Source organism: Malaclemys terrapin, chromosome 10 (genome assembly GCF_027887155.1).
Source record: "Malaclemys terrapin pileata isolate rMalTer1 chromosome 10, rMalTer1.hap1, whole genome shotgun sequence".
Taxonomy (NCBI): Eukaryota; Metazoa; Chordata; order Testudines; family Emydidae; genus Malaclemys; species Malaclemys terrapin.
Genome location: NC_071514.1, coordinates 4,288,379 through 4,303,729, shown reverse-complemented (window position 1 = coordinate 4,303,729; position 15,351 = coordinate 4,288,379). Strand labels below are relative to the sequence as shown.

Below are 15,351 nucleotides of genomic sequence, written 5' to 3'. Positions count from 1 at the left end.
CTAGCCAAAATCTCCGATCCCAGACACAACCCTAGGAACCTCCGTCTTGCAGTGTCCAGTTATGCCCCCTGGACGCTGTGAGCTTATATGAGTTCATCAATTTAACAAATAAATTTAACAAAGCGAGTCTCTGACCCGCTTCAAACCAAATGCACTGCTTCAGGTAGAATAAACAAACACATTTATTAATTACAAAGATAGATTTTAAGTGATTATAAGTCAAAGCACAATAAGTCGGATTTGGTCAAATGAAATAAAAGCAAAACACATTCTAAGCTGAATTTATCACTTTCAGTTCCCATACAAACTTAGATGCTTCTCACCACAGGCTGACTGGTTGCTCTTCAGCCAGGCTGTTCCCCTTTGATCAGCACTTCAGACACTTGGTGGTAATGTCTGTAGATGGAGGTGGAAGAGAGAGGAAGAGCATGGCAAACGTCTCTCCCTTTTATCATGTTCTTTCTTCCCTCTTGGCTTTGCCATGCCCCTCCACCCCCCTTCAATGTCAGGTGAGCATTACCTCATCACCGTCTCAAACTGACCAAAGGAAGGGGGGTGACTCATTGGAGAGTCCAACAGATCCTTTGTTGCCTAGGCCAGTGTCCTTTGTTCCTGTGAGGCTGGGCGGGGTTTGTTCAATACATGCCCTGATGAGGTGTGAACTGCCCTTCTGCTCTTGGAGAGTTTTTGCCTGGGCTTGCTTTAAGCCATGAGGACACATAACTAACATTACTATAACAACAATGCTCAGTACAGCATGAGCCTGCCGAAGACACCCGACATGACAAACTTTGCATTAGATAGCACACAATCATATTATAAGGATGAACATGGGGGTGTAGGGTGTTCCCATGAGGTCACCTCCTCCCCACCCCCCGGCTCCTACGCGAAGGGGCAGCCAAGGGCCTCCGCTCTGCATGCTGCCCCCGTCCCAAGCGCTGCCCCCGCCCCAAGCGCTGCCCCTGCAGCTACCATTGGCTGGGAACCCTGTAGCCAACGGGAGCTGCAGGGGTGATTCCTGTGGGCGGGGCAGTGTGCAGAGTGGAGTCCCTTGGCTGCCCCTATGTGTAGGAGCCAGAGAAGGAACACTGAAACTTTTCACAGGGGAAAAGACATTCCAGACCTAATGTGTTGTATGAAACGGGAAACTGAGGCACACTACCATATTGCTTTCATGGCTAAATGCCAAGATCCCTGTACTATGAACAACATTAATATCTAGTATCAGAGGGGTAGCCGTGTTAGTCTGAATCTGTAAAAAGCAACAGAGGGTCCTGTGGCACCTTTAAGACTAACAGATGTATTGGGAGCATAAGCTTTCGTGGGTAAGAACCTCAGAATTGGGTTCCAAACATTTTCCAGAGCTTGTATGGATAAAGTAGCTGTTTTCTTTAGCTCTTAGCAAGATCACATGAGACATACAGGAACCGTGCTGCAAGAGCAGATCCAATCCACTGTTGTTCTAACCAAGTTTTACCTTAAGTTTGTAAAGAGATTCAATCATTTTGTTGAACATGACTTTGATAAACCATTTCTGTTATACACTGGTATGGCTTCTAACCCAATACTAGCTGTAGTGAAACAGACCCAAGGATAGGGAGCTCTTGGGATGCAGTCAGTGATGTTTGTGTCATCCCTTCCTGCATCAGTTTTGCATTGGGGATGTCACATTATTGATTTGAACTGGGACCATATAGAACATGGTTGCAACCAAAGTCCTATGGTGGCACCACATCTTGTATAAAGGGGGTCAAATGAGGTGTCTAAGACAAGGTTATGGTTTGCTGGTTATGATTATGCTGTCTATATGTGTGTATCAATTTTGTAGTTGAATTTATGAATATTGGCTCTATACTGTCTGTATTTCAAACTTATGCTATGCTTCTGGGAGACCTTCCAGACAAGTTGGTGTTATCTCTGCCTAGTCTGCTTGATGGCCCATTAAGGACCATCAGCTATACAATTGACCCATTGAGAGAAGGCAGATACGCCTTGTAACTCAAGCCTGCACCCTTTTCCACACCCCAACTCCCTGCCCCAGCCCTGAACTCCCTCCTGCCTTCCAAACCCCTGGTCCCAGCCCAGAGCACCCTCCTGTACCCCAAACCCTTCATCCCCACCCAAGAGCCTGCACCCCCAGCTGCAGCCCTCACCCTCCCCAGAGCCCCCTCCCGCAGCCATAACTCCTCATTTCTGGCCCCACCCCAGAGCCCGCACCCCCAACCAGAGCCCTCAACCCCACCCCAATTTTGTGAGCATTCATGGCCCGCCATACAATTTCTATTCCCAGTTGTGGCCCTCAAGCCAAAAAGTTTGCCCATCCCTGATCTATTCTGTAGTCTGTTTTTAGTGATTTTTAACTTGTGTATTTTAAATTTGGCATATAATTTTTTAGCTAGAATGCAGAGTTTATTTCCATTGGGTAGAAAATAAGTTAAATTAAGGTAATCTTTTCTTTTTATTATGAAATAAATGTAGTGTTTGAAGGAGGGAATGAGGGAGTGCCAGATTAATGGTGCTGAGAAGTGAAATACTCCCTCTTCCTGCAGAACAGTTAACCCTAACTTAGAACAACCGTCTTTATGGGCATTGTCTCTAGTGGGGGTGGGGTAGGGAATGAATGCATGAACATGTAAACAACATTAAATGTGATTTTTTTAATACAACACGACTGTCTTTGTCCACTCTAAGGCAAAATCATGTTTAAAGCTGTTACATTAGTTAAGATTTTTCTATTTATGGGTTAATATACTGCACTTTCCTAGTATAGACAAGGCCTAACGATGAGAGGATGATTCAGTCCTTGCGCCTACTGAGGCAGCCAGCGAATGAGACCAGACACAATGTGAAAACATGAAATAAATGTCTGGTATATTTTTCAAGTCCTTTTAGGCAGCAAGTACTTGAAAAATATACTAGACACTTGCTACTCAGAGAGGCTGAGACATACGATGTCAAAGGCATCCACATGGTCCAGGGAGGGGGAAATACTCTTCGGTCAGAAGCCCCTCACCCCGAGCTGAGATCCTTTGGACTTTACTCTGGGAAGGGAATACAGCTTCTGTTCCATTCAATGGCTGACTAGTTTCTGATCAATTTGAAGCCTGCTTTCCTTCCTTCCTTCCTCCCCCTACCTTTGGATACTGGAAAGGAGAAGGATCTCTAGGCTCCTCACCCCTTATACTCCCTTCAACCCAAAGTCTCCTCTCTTTTTGGAGAAAGGAAGGGGGGAGAAGCTAAAACTTTGCTGGCTACTGTGAAAGTGTTGGGTCACCACTACGCTTCCTACCCCTCGGTTTCATTTCTTAACCCCTCTCTTGCCTGGTATACAGATCTAATTGCTCTATTGCTGCCCATCCTGTTTTCAAGTATCAACAGAATGAAATGGGCATGATTCTGGACAGTTTCACTGCTGCCTTAAATAGCTGAATAGCAATCATAGAAGTGACCAGTGACTTGCTAATTTTAGTAAATGGGAAATCTGTGCACAGTGCCAAAAGCACTGGAGCTGTCTGCAGACTTTCATTTCACTGTCTTGATTTACTTTCGGTTTGAAGGTTTTTTTGCAACTAAGGGTGAAGCCAAGACTTATGACTAGTGATTTTTGAGTGCCTGAATTTTAGAGGATTGGTGTTAGTACTTTGTGAAAATCAAGGCCTTTTAAGGTATATCAAGTTGGTCATTCAAAATCGCTTTTTAAAATTTTGGCTTAAAATTGTCATTGAAGGAAGAGCATAAACTCTGCATAAATTGATGGCTTAGTCCTTTTTCGCTCTTTCACCAAGAACATGTTTTCCTCCCAACAGTTGTGGGTAGTGTAACTGGGCCTCAGTGGGCCACAACTGAGGATGCCAAATTCAGGACAAACTGTTGAGAAATAGGGCAGATACACCCTAAGACTCCTGGCTAATCCCCCATAGGATATACCAAACCAGCAACAAAAGTGTAAACTTCTGCTTCACCACACTAGCTAAAAAGAAGTCCTAAAAGCAGTTTCCTTAGGCATTCCAGTCCTTGTATTATCACCGAAAACACTAGACTTAGAGATGAGTGGTTCTTTAAAACCAATCTTTTCAAATAAAAGGTTCTTCTGATCCCAAAGAACTGGATCCAAGTCAATATATAACTTAGATCTTCCCCAAAAATCACGCTGATGCCAATCCTTTAGTATCAAAAATCTAAAGGTTTATTCATACAAAGAAAGAAAGTTGAGAATTAAAATTGGTTAAAGTAATTAAATACACACAATAATTGCAAAGTTCTTGGTTCAGGCTTGTAGCAGTGATGGAATAAATTTGCTGGCTTAAGTCAAGTCTCTGGCTGCTTCCAAATCATTGGAAGGTCCTCAATTCCTTGGTGAGAATGCTTCCAGGAATATAAGTTCATAGTCCAGAGGCTGGAGCAGAAAAGAGGCAAAATGGAGGGTTTCCAGGGCCTTTTAGATCTTCTGCCATGTGAAGGGAACCCATTATTTCAAACAAAGCCCTCAGCACACTTAGTGGAAAATTATAGGTGATAAGATAGTGATTGGAGTCACATGGGCAAGTCACATATCAGGCATGAAGGTGTGGACATAGTAGAAGCCATTACCTATACTTCACACAGCACATCCATTCAGTGTAGATGGGCGTCTCCCATGGTCCATTGTCCGTTAAGTGTTTCTTAATGAGCCATTTTATTTCCTTGTTGTTTAATTTGAATAGTCCCTCCAACATGTGCTGGCTAACTACCTTGTGGGCGTTACCCCAGGAGCAAACATTTGAAATCCAGGTATAGATTTCAATATTCATAACTTCAAATACCAAAAATGATATATGCATACAGACAGCATAATCATAACCAGCCAATCATAACCTTTTAGTAGACATCTTACATGCCACAGTTTGTACAAGATTTGTTGCAAATCTATAGAAGTGGTTGCAACAATGATCTATATGGTCATATATTTTAATCAGATAACGTCACAGGTAGGTGCCCCCCCCCACCTAAAGCCCACTGGGAATTGTACTGATTACCAACAGATCTTATAAACACTGAAATGGCTGATAGTGCCCAGTGTCTATCATTTTGAACTAGATTTGAACAAGTGACCTAGAAGCGAAAGGGGCTTGCATCCACTTATCAAATCTATTTTATGCTAATGTTTAATACTGGAATATTTAAATACATTTTGTTGTTTGGCTCAAAATCAGCCATGAGAAGTTGTGATTTTTTTTATTTTTGAAAATTGTGTTACATGTTGATATAGTAAAAACATGAGCATTTGGAAAACTGGATGGCATGGCTATGATATTTGGGACCTTAATATTATGGCTATTGGGTAAGATACAGTGTATTGCTAACAACATGGAAGTGTGTAGATATGAATAATGTTAAACAACATTGAAAGGGCTGGGTGATGATGGCAGCGAGGTTGGAGGACATGGAATGACAAGGAGGTGTGAATCGCTGTTACTTTCACTCTGGAAGTGTAATAGATGACTGGGAAACAACTTGGTCTTGGTGCCTGGACACTTTTTTTTCTAGCAGTTAGGGAGGGAGTGGTGTTGAGAGAGGGTAGAAACCACAACAGTATGTTACTGAATCAGGACCATGCTGGTGTCCTGTCCTCCCGCTGTCCCCAATCATCTCTGGGCTAAAACCTGAAATCAGCTTTGAGACAAACAGTGGAAATTGACATTTCTCAACATCCTTGGGGTTAGTCTTATTATGTGCTTATATACTGGCACTTTTGCTCTTTTTAGAACTGTGATCTTTCCAAATAAGAATACCTCTGAATGAGACTCCTGCCTATGAGTGTCTGGATCCATGTACATCCTGGTAACCATCATTACAAAGTCAGTAAAAAGGTTTTTGTTTTAGATTTGTTTCCTGAAAGTTATGTTTTCAAAGGATCAATTATAAAATTCCATATTTTATTTAAAACATTGGTATTAGTACATAGTTCATTAGGGTTTCCTCCCCCCCTCTCCCCCCCCCCCCGTTCTCTTTCCAACAGTAAGTCTAATTGTTGTATTTAGGAGCAAGGGAATAGCTAAACTGGATCAGACCCATAATCCATCTGCTCCAGTATCCTCTCTCTGATGGTAGTCAGCAAGAAACCCTGCAGTAGGCAGATATGGGATAATCTGCCAATCTAATAGTTCTTGTCTCCCTTCTCTGAACCTCTCTGTAAAGTGGGGGTAACAATACTTCTGCATCTCTCAGGGCTGGTATGAAAACTATGAAGCATTGATACTGTACTGAAAACTGTATGAGAAAATTAATTGGATCTTCATAGCAGTAAATAAGGCATGGGTCCACATGTTGAAAAACAAAATATTGCTTACCTACTCACTAAGTAAGCACTGTCTAGGATGGGTTCTGTTTAAAAAAAAAAAAAAAAAAAAAAGTATGTGCTCCTGTAATTAAAGACTGTATCATAATGCAAGAGGGGGGTGGGGACCTACAACCTTAATTCTGTCCTTCCTTAACTTTTGAGTGCTTGATTTTGCAACTGTAATGTCTTTTTAATGGAGGGTTTGTCTTGGGTGCCTAACATCCTGGGTGTTTTTTTTTTCTTTTTTTTTTAAAACAAACTGAAAAAAAAACAGAAATTCCATTGTGTGGCATCCTATTGCCACTAATATGATTCATCAGCTTGGTTGGAACCTTTAGATCCACAATGCAAACTTCTGCCACTGGAGCTAATGGAGGAGGATAGCATGTTACTGCTATGTGGACCAGCACTAGCGGGATATGGAAAACTTTGACAATGGGTTTCACAGATATATGCTAATAGCAGAGAGACGGTGAGACTCAGAATTCTTGAGTTCTGTTCTAGGCTCTTTAGGGACTATGCTCTAGTGGGCATAGATTCTTCTATGTTCCCACTCTGCCCTGTCTCCTTCAACCTGTCCCAGTCCTTGCTCTTCCTTACCTAGCCAGTCCCAGTCTCCACTCCTCAGGCGTCTCATCACAGTCCAGCCTCCTCTTCCCACTCACTGTCCCAGTCTCCTTCCCACTCCACTGTCCCAAATCCGTGCCCTCCGTTGCCCCAGCTCCTTGTCTGAAATCTCTCTTGTTCCCTACCTTGGCCTCAGTCATGGAACCACAACTGTAATTTTGAGTCATCGCAAGGAAGTGAATGTCAAAAAATATTTTCATCATGCTGTATATTGTACCCAAACTAAAACACTGCTCACATCTTTTTTTTTTTAAAAAAGATACATTAGAAAAATCTGTTCCACCTTATAAAGATGGGTATTTTAAAAAATGTTACATGTTTGAAAAGGGGTAGCTGATTAAATGGCTTAATTAGAGGTAATTTATCATGCTTCTTGGGGATCAGAATTAGTGGTGACTTGGTCCATCCCCTCTTAACTCAAGGGGAGGAGTGTGATCTCATTTGCATAGCTATGCCTTTACTAGTGTGGCTGTTTTTGTGTGTATTACATCTTTGTATGGTGGAACTGGCTTCTTGTCATTTAAAATATTTAGAAATCACTGTTTTTATTTGTGTAGTTTTCTGCTTTGCAAGAACAGGTCCTATTGATGAATAAAACCAATAGATATTTAAGACTTCCAATAGGTCTTGCATTTATCTTTTTTTAAATGACTCTGGATAATCTTTGATTTAAAGGAATACTGACAACTTAAAATATAGTCCATTTTAATAGGTTTAAAAGTGGTTACTGGTACTACACTTGTTCTGCCCCCGAGTCTCCTTGCCAATTTTTATACATTTTAAAAAAATTCTTAAATAGATTTCCCCCCCCCCTCCGTTGTGTGAAAAACCCAAGGGAAATTGACTATACAGATGCAACAGAAACTAACACTAGACAGTGCTGTCAAATGACTAATTATAGTAATCTTCCTTGTGACAAAAGTTATTTATTTTTAAGCTAAGGGTGAGGTTGTCCCTAGGGAGTATTTTGCCTACTGGAGGCTCCACATTCATGCAATGGAAACACTGAGAATGGTATAAGCAGTACTGTACTAAAGGGCTGTAATATTAAAGAAAAATGCTTCTCTGTCTCATACAAGATATACATGCATGGGCAATGCACTCTCCCCCCCCCCCCCCCCCCAAAAAAAAAAAAAAAAAAAGCTTAATTGACTCTAATACTGTGTGGCTACTGTAGTAATGGTACTTTCTAAATTGGCTTTGTCAGTGCTGTGAGCACTGTGTCAGACAATCTCCTACATCTGGCAGGGTGGGTGAACGTTCTTGTAAGATCAATTGTGTATTTGTATCCCATAGTACTTGGTTCTGTCTTAACAAAGCACTTGGGTATGTCCATACTTGGTGCTATCCCAATTAATTCCATATGTGGGCACTCTTATTCTGGAATAGTTAATCAGAGAACTCCATGTGTAGACAAGCCTTTGACAAATTAGAAACACTCCCTTTTGTCCCTATTGATGAAATCACAGGGGGAGGGAATTCATATTTCAGAGGGAGGAGATCTTGTGAACAGGGATGCCACAATGCCAGAAAACAATTTTGTCACTTATTTTCTTCTTGGGCTGATAGCAGCGAAGGAAATGAACATCTGTTTGCTCGTGTCTGTCACCCACCAGGGTATAGGCATGGTTACATTGTGGGGGTGTGGCTTCAGAATGCAGTTCAGTATCTAGCATTGACATGAACTTTAGATACTGAGCTGGAAGCAGAAACTTGTATAGATATCTCAAGTAATGAATTATAGCAGCAGACTGCACTATCTCCTATGGCGTTGCCTGGGAATTTGTGACCATGGAGTGCAAAGTCTACTGTTGCAAACTTTAGGTGCCTTTTGGTGTGTCTTACCCTCTTTCTAGCTGTTTGCACAATTTACACTTTTATTAAAATTACTGTTTCATTCCATTTCATGTTAAACAGTAAGCAGTAAAAAATTCAATATCCTGCTCTGATTTGTAAAGGATAGAAAAGTGTATACTCTTCAGGGGATGAAGAACTGATCGCTTTGCAACTCTCTAAAGTAAAAGAAAATATTAAAAAAGATGTTGAATTTTTCTTTAACACGAAGGGGCATAAACATCTGTGCTACGGAAACAAACTTCTTTACTCAAAACAAACACTTAATTTGGCCGATAAGGCTGAAGAGAGGGACGTGTCTATTGGAGTTTGAAGAGGTTTAAATGACTGCTACCAAAATCAAGTAGCAACAAAACTGAGTGCAAAAATCGTCTTTACCTTGAATTGCTTTAATTCTTGCACTTAACATATTCCACAAACAACTTCCGGCGGTCCTCTCTTTCCTTCCCCCTCCTCCCCCAACACAGTATGAGTACATTAATTAAATTCCACTTGCATTCTATTTCAGTATAAGAAATCTTAGTCCATCTTTTCTTTTAAAAATTGACTTCTAAAAGCTACTTGGGTATATATCTTCTGCACTAGATGATACTTACAAAATAACACTGCTTCCATCTCTAGTCAATGCTGTAGTCAAGAGTTCTGGCTAAAGTGGCACCTCTTGTTTCATATATGGGATTTCTTGTTCTGCAAATCACAATTTAATACTTATAGCTGTGTATTTGGGTATTAATTTTTCAAGTGTGCAGAAGCTTAAATCTGGACATCAAAAGGTGGAAAAATGGATGCTTGTCTTTTTTGCTGCATTGTGATTTGTAAAAGATAACACTTTTTGATACTTTTTGCTGGTTATACTAGAAGGGAAAATGGGATAGACAAAATTTTGAATGCTCCATAGGTGACCGGACTACTAGGCGGCTTGATTTCACAGATACCATGGAATAGTTTCCCCATGTTATCCTTCGATATACAGTAATTCGGTCAAGGTCCAACCAGTTGTGTTTGTAGCCCTAGGTGGACTCTAGTGAGGCTTGTTACACATGAATTAAAACCGTCCCATCAACCAGCTGGAGGACTTAGTCAAAAGTAAGAGCATTTTTAATAAAAAATAAATTTGTCTGACAATAACCCTATCCCAAATCCTTGAAAGCATGTCTTATTTATTACCTGCCTCATTTGTCTTTACCCGTAAAAGCTATTTTATTCTTGTCACAGACACACCATTGCATATAAAAAAACTGTTAAATTAGTTTTTTGTAATTACTTGTCTTTAACATTATATTAATGAATACCACTGTAAAACAAGTCCCATCTGCAAGACTAAATACACTAGGGAAAATTAAGCTCAAATGCCCTGGGAAGAAAATTTGAGTTTCCTACAAATAAAATAAAGGTTACCACCATATTGTACAACCTTTAATGCCAGTAGTAATAACTTAGTACACCTAGTGAATAAAACCTCTTGAAGATAAAGCTTCTGGAGTGGATTAAAATCAAACGTGACTTGTATTAACTGAAGTGCAGCTTAAATATGGCTAAGTGGCGATTTTATGGTTGTATGACATAGCAAATTCCACAGATATCTCTGAAAATCATGGAACACCTTTAAAGCTGTTGGGAGGGTGGCCTTCAGAGTCCTAAACTTTTGGCAGATAGCAATGGCAGATAGTCATTCACTGGAAAGAAAATGTATTTTATCACATCATCATATGTCTTCCTTGCTATCAAGTGAATGTTGATATTTGTTCTCAGAGTGGTCTTTTCTGGCCAGGGCTTTCCACTAGTTTTGACTCCAGCAGGTGGTAGATGTCCCTAAAGATCTGCAAGTCAAGTTATTGATATAAGATTAGATATGGTCTCCTGGGCCCAGGAAAACAGCCCTGTGTGATCCTAAGTGCTGCTAGTCTCTTCAAAATTCTCCCTTCTGTGAACTTGGAAAAACTGGAATTGCTTTAGGCTGAGACTAGTACTACTACTACGTATGAGTACTGATTACTCTAAGCTTGATCTGAATCATTTTTCTCTGAATCCAATGCACTATATAGACTTTTGCCTGTTTCCAAGCACAGCATATTTATATCCTTGTATGTTGGCGCTAGTTGTTCCACAGATGTCAATTGAGAGCTGATGGAACTTGCTACTTCCTGGTTATGGTGTATTCTGTGAAGGCATCAAATGAATTAGATACAGAAGCATGATCGTATTAATGGCAAGTTTTAGGGCCTCCTGTGCGAACTCACTTTTGAAGTAAAATGCTGCTGCTTAGAAGTTCCCTTTCAGTGTCCAAGGCCGCCTGTTAGAAACCAGTCATCAACTTATTTCCTCACTTTTGGGTAGGTTGATTCAAGGATCATAACATCTTAGAAATCGTTTTCTTCAATAAAGGAAGCTTTTAAAAATGTTCTGGCTTCAAACAACTGACCGCACAGAGATGATCTTTGAATAACATCGAGCATATCTATCGGTGAGAAGAGATTCCAGACAGAATGTCAGAGCACCTTTTACTTACAGCACAGTTCAGATGGAAATAGAAACAGTCATTCCCACATATATCCATCTAGGTGCCTATTTGCCCCTATACTGAAGATAATTTAGGTACAGGTGAGTGTGTCCTACCTTAGTCCAAACAGCGTTGAGGCCAAGATTTTCAAAAGTGACTAGTGATTTGTGTGTGACCTACTTGAGGCACTCTAAAGGGGCCTGGTTTTCAAAATATAGATGCTTGGTGCTTTCTGGAAATCAAGCCCTTTTATGGTGGTGTGACGGGGTGTACCAGGCCTTTGTGGCCCCCTGCTGGAGGCCCTGTGGTGCTACTAAACCCTGCCCCAGAAAAGAGCAGTGGAGGAGAGAGGCCTCGAGGAAGTGGCTAACTAGAGCCCAGCAGGCTTAGATAAAAGGAACTGCAGGGCCATAGCAGGTTAGCTGGATGTTAAGGACCCAGCGGTGAGGCTAAAGACTCTGGTGAGGGTTGATACTGTGTTGAACTATTTGCTACGCCGGAAGTGGTCCATTGCTCACTGTGTGATTTTTAACTGGAGGGGCTGAATTACTGAAGACCAGCCTTGCAGAGGGTGCCAGGAGCAGGAAAACGATTGCAGTACCACACCCAGCCACTAGCAGGACTCAGGAGTGAGTGCCCCTGTCTCAGGTTTCTTAAGTTGGGCATTTGGATAACTAGAAATTGCTATCAAGTATCAGGGGGTAGCCGTGTTAGTCTGTATCCACAAAAACAACAAGGAGTCCAGTGGCACCTTAAAGACTAACATTTATTTGGGCATAAGCTTATGTCCAAATAAATCCCTTTGTCTTTAAGGTGCCACCGGACTCCTTGTTGTTTTTTGTCGAAATTGCTAGTGACACTTGAAAAATCTTGGCCTTAAACCACCACCTACACAATAAGTTGGGTACTTTCATTTGTTTATTTTGATTTATTTTGTTGTTGTTAAGTTTGTTGGCCAAACTGCGCAAAACAAACAAACAAAAAAGATTTAGAGACTATTCCGTTACTATCCACACTCCAGTAATATATTGACAATGATGTACTCCCATGACATCTTGGAATTTTCATTAGCTGCTGGGTCCTTTATAAACAAGACCACAGGTTCTAGACATCAAATACAGCTCATTTCTGAGACCTTGAAACAAAATGATGGGAGTTAATCTATAATAAATCAGTAAGCCACTGTGCAAGAAAGATGTTTTTTCTGTTCTTAGATGTCCAAACAGAATTTTTAATAACGCTGAAGTGCTAAAACTGTTTTTTGAACTGATATATTAAAAGGTTTTCAGTGGTATTATTAGCAAGAAAACTGACAGGTGTGTGAGAACATTATACAGTAAATGGTATTGGACTTTTGAAGCTGTATGTCGGACTTTTGCCACTGCAATGAGAAGCTTAGTACAGTATTAGCAAATCAGAACCATGAAGTAGGTGGTGGTACATGTGAGCTGCTTAAGGTGACTGATTTAGAAGAGAGGGAACTAGCACACTGAATCAATCCTAGTTTAATTTTTTCCTTGCAGTTGCAGTATGTTGAAATCACTTAGATAGCAAATTATTTTTAACAATAAAATAAAGTTACTTGAAACTTTTTATTTGCAAATTGGACCAGTGAATGAATGGGTTTGTTCAAAACGAATGATTATGAACTGTTCTTCTCAGGGCATAAATACATAAAATAAGGTTTTCCTCAGGTAAGGATGCTACATCATCACCTGTGTATTACAGGAACATTTAATTGGCACCTACTTATTAATTTTAGGGCTGTCAATCGATTAAAAAAATGTAATCACAATTAATCGTGCGATTAATCGTGCTGGTAAACAATAATAGAATATTTACGTGCCAGATGTGATAAAGATTCATATGTCCCATGATGCTTCAACCACCATTCCAGAGGACATGCATCCATGCTGGTGATGAGTTCTGCTCGATAACGATCCAAAGCAGTGCGGACTGATGCATGTTCATTTTCATCATGAGTCAGATGCCACCAGCAGAAGGTTGATTTTCTTTTTTGGTGGTTGGGGTTCTGTAGTTTCCACATCAGAGTGTTGCTCTTTTAAGACTTCTGAAAGCATGCTCCGCATCTCGTCCCTCTCAGATTTTGGAAGGCACTTCAGATTCTTAAATCTTGGGTTGAGTGCTGTAGCTATCTTTAGAAATTTCACATTGGTATCTTCTTTGCATTTTGTCAAATTTGCAGTGAAAGTGTTCTTAAAACGAACATGTGCTGGGTCATCATCCAAGACTGCTATAACATGAAATTATAGCAGAATGTGGGTAAAACAGAGCAGGAGACATATAATTCTCCACCAAGGAGTTCAGTCACAAATTTAATTAATGCATTATTTTTTTAACAAGCGTCATCAGCATGGACATGCATATGTCCTCTGGAACGATGGCCGACGCATGAAGAGGTGCATGAATCTTTAGCGCATCTGGCACATAAATATCTTGTGACCCCCAGTGTCATGTGAATGCCTGTTCTCAAGACGTGGGCAGCATTATCTCCTGTAAATGTAAACAAACTTGTTTTCTCTTGGCTGAACAAGAAGTGGGACTGAGTGGACTTGTAGGCTCTAAAGTTTTACATTGTTTTGTTTTTGAGTGCAGTTATGTAACAAATAAACAACATTTGTAAGTTGCACTTTGATAAAGAGATTGCATTACGGTACTTGTATGAGGGGGGGAGGGATAGCTCCGTGTTTTGAGCATTGGCCTGCTAAACCCAGGGTTGTGAGTTCAATCCTTGAGGGGGCCACTTGGGGGATCTGGGGCAAAATCAGTATTTGGTCCTGCTAGTGAAGGCAGGGGGCTGGACTCAATGACCTTTCAAGGTCCCTTCCAGTTCTAGGAGATGGGATATCTCCATTAATTAATTAATATGAGGTGAATTGAAAAATACAATTTCTTTTATAATTTTTACAGTGCATATATTTGTAATAAAAATAATAATATAAAGTGAGCACTGTATACTTTGTATTCTGTGTTGTAATTGAAATCGATATATTTGAAAATGTAGAAAAACATCCAAAAATATTTAATAAATTTCAATTGGTATTCTATTGTTTAACAGTGCGATTAATCGTGATTAATTTTTTTGAGTTAATCACCTGAGTTAACTGGGATTAATCAACAGCCCTAATTATTTTGTAAATTTTTTTTACATCACTTTGGGAAAACATTGCTTGGGTAACACCAGAAAGGAGCTGAGTTTTTCATTATGAATAGCAATATCCTGCATAAAGTTCTAGTGTGTTGTATATTTATTACTGTACTTTTCTGCTTTTGCCTCCCTTCCATATTGAATTACTGTAACTTCAGCCTTTTAGTGTTCTGTATGCATTAGACAGATGCAGGAAGTTACAACCTGTCATGGAGGGGCTTGAGGTTTCCATGAATTTTTTTGGTCTTACTCTCTCTTGCAATTTTTCAATTGGCTGATTACAATTTTTATAGTTCTATCTTAACAGCATGCTAGTCTTACAAATGGGATTTAAGATTAGGGAATGTGGCTTCATACAGAGAAGGAATATGTTGTTTTTCCTGACATCCTTGCTAATATTTTCATAAATCTTACTGTGATCCTGAAATTCCAGTTGTTTAGTTTGTAAAATCCCTGAAGGGATGAACAAATCTTAGCTATACGTGATGTAAAACCTCATCACCTGCAATCGTATGATTTTTACCAGAACACCCAGAGAGACTCTTGTTCCTAGTGTCAAAGAGCTATCTGGCAGTGAAACAATGTGTTAATACTGCTGGATGCTGTAGGTATAGTGAGATTAATGGAGACCCTTTCTGTACTATGATTTAATCCTTTAGTGTGGTTTTCATTGTGAACAAGGATTAATTTTTGAGGACCTCAGTTAGTACCATATTTTAGAACCATGCTATAAACTTCTTAGAGTAGTTGTATACCTTGGGGGAGCATGCTGTAACCCTCATTTTCATATAATCTTGATCTTGCGTATAAAGCATGCCTTGTAAGGTATCGGGAAAGGTTGTGATCTGCTGAAAGTCATTTCTCTGTCCATACTGTATATCA

The 15,351-nt window shown here is 40.1% G+C and overlaps 1 protein-coding gene across 2 annotated transcripts in view; it reads left to right on the top strand.

Annotated features, from left to right (window-relative positions):
* PIAS1 (protein inhibitor of activated STAT 1) overlaps positions 1–15,351 on the top strand; it is a 91,306-nt gene that overhangs the window by 17,069 nt on the left and 58,886 nt on the right. The window contains exon 1 of one of the 2 annotated variants that reach the window (XM_054042266.1): positions 9,866–9,886. The exons of the other annotated variant lie outside the window; for it this stretch is intronic. The gene's annotated coding sequence lies outside the window, so the exon portion shown is untranslated. Of the gene's footprint in view, positions 1–9,865; positions 9,887–15,351 lie in introns of those variants that run through there. 2 annotated transcript variants of the gene reach the window in all.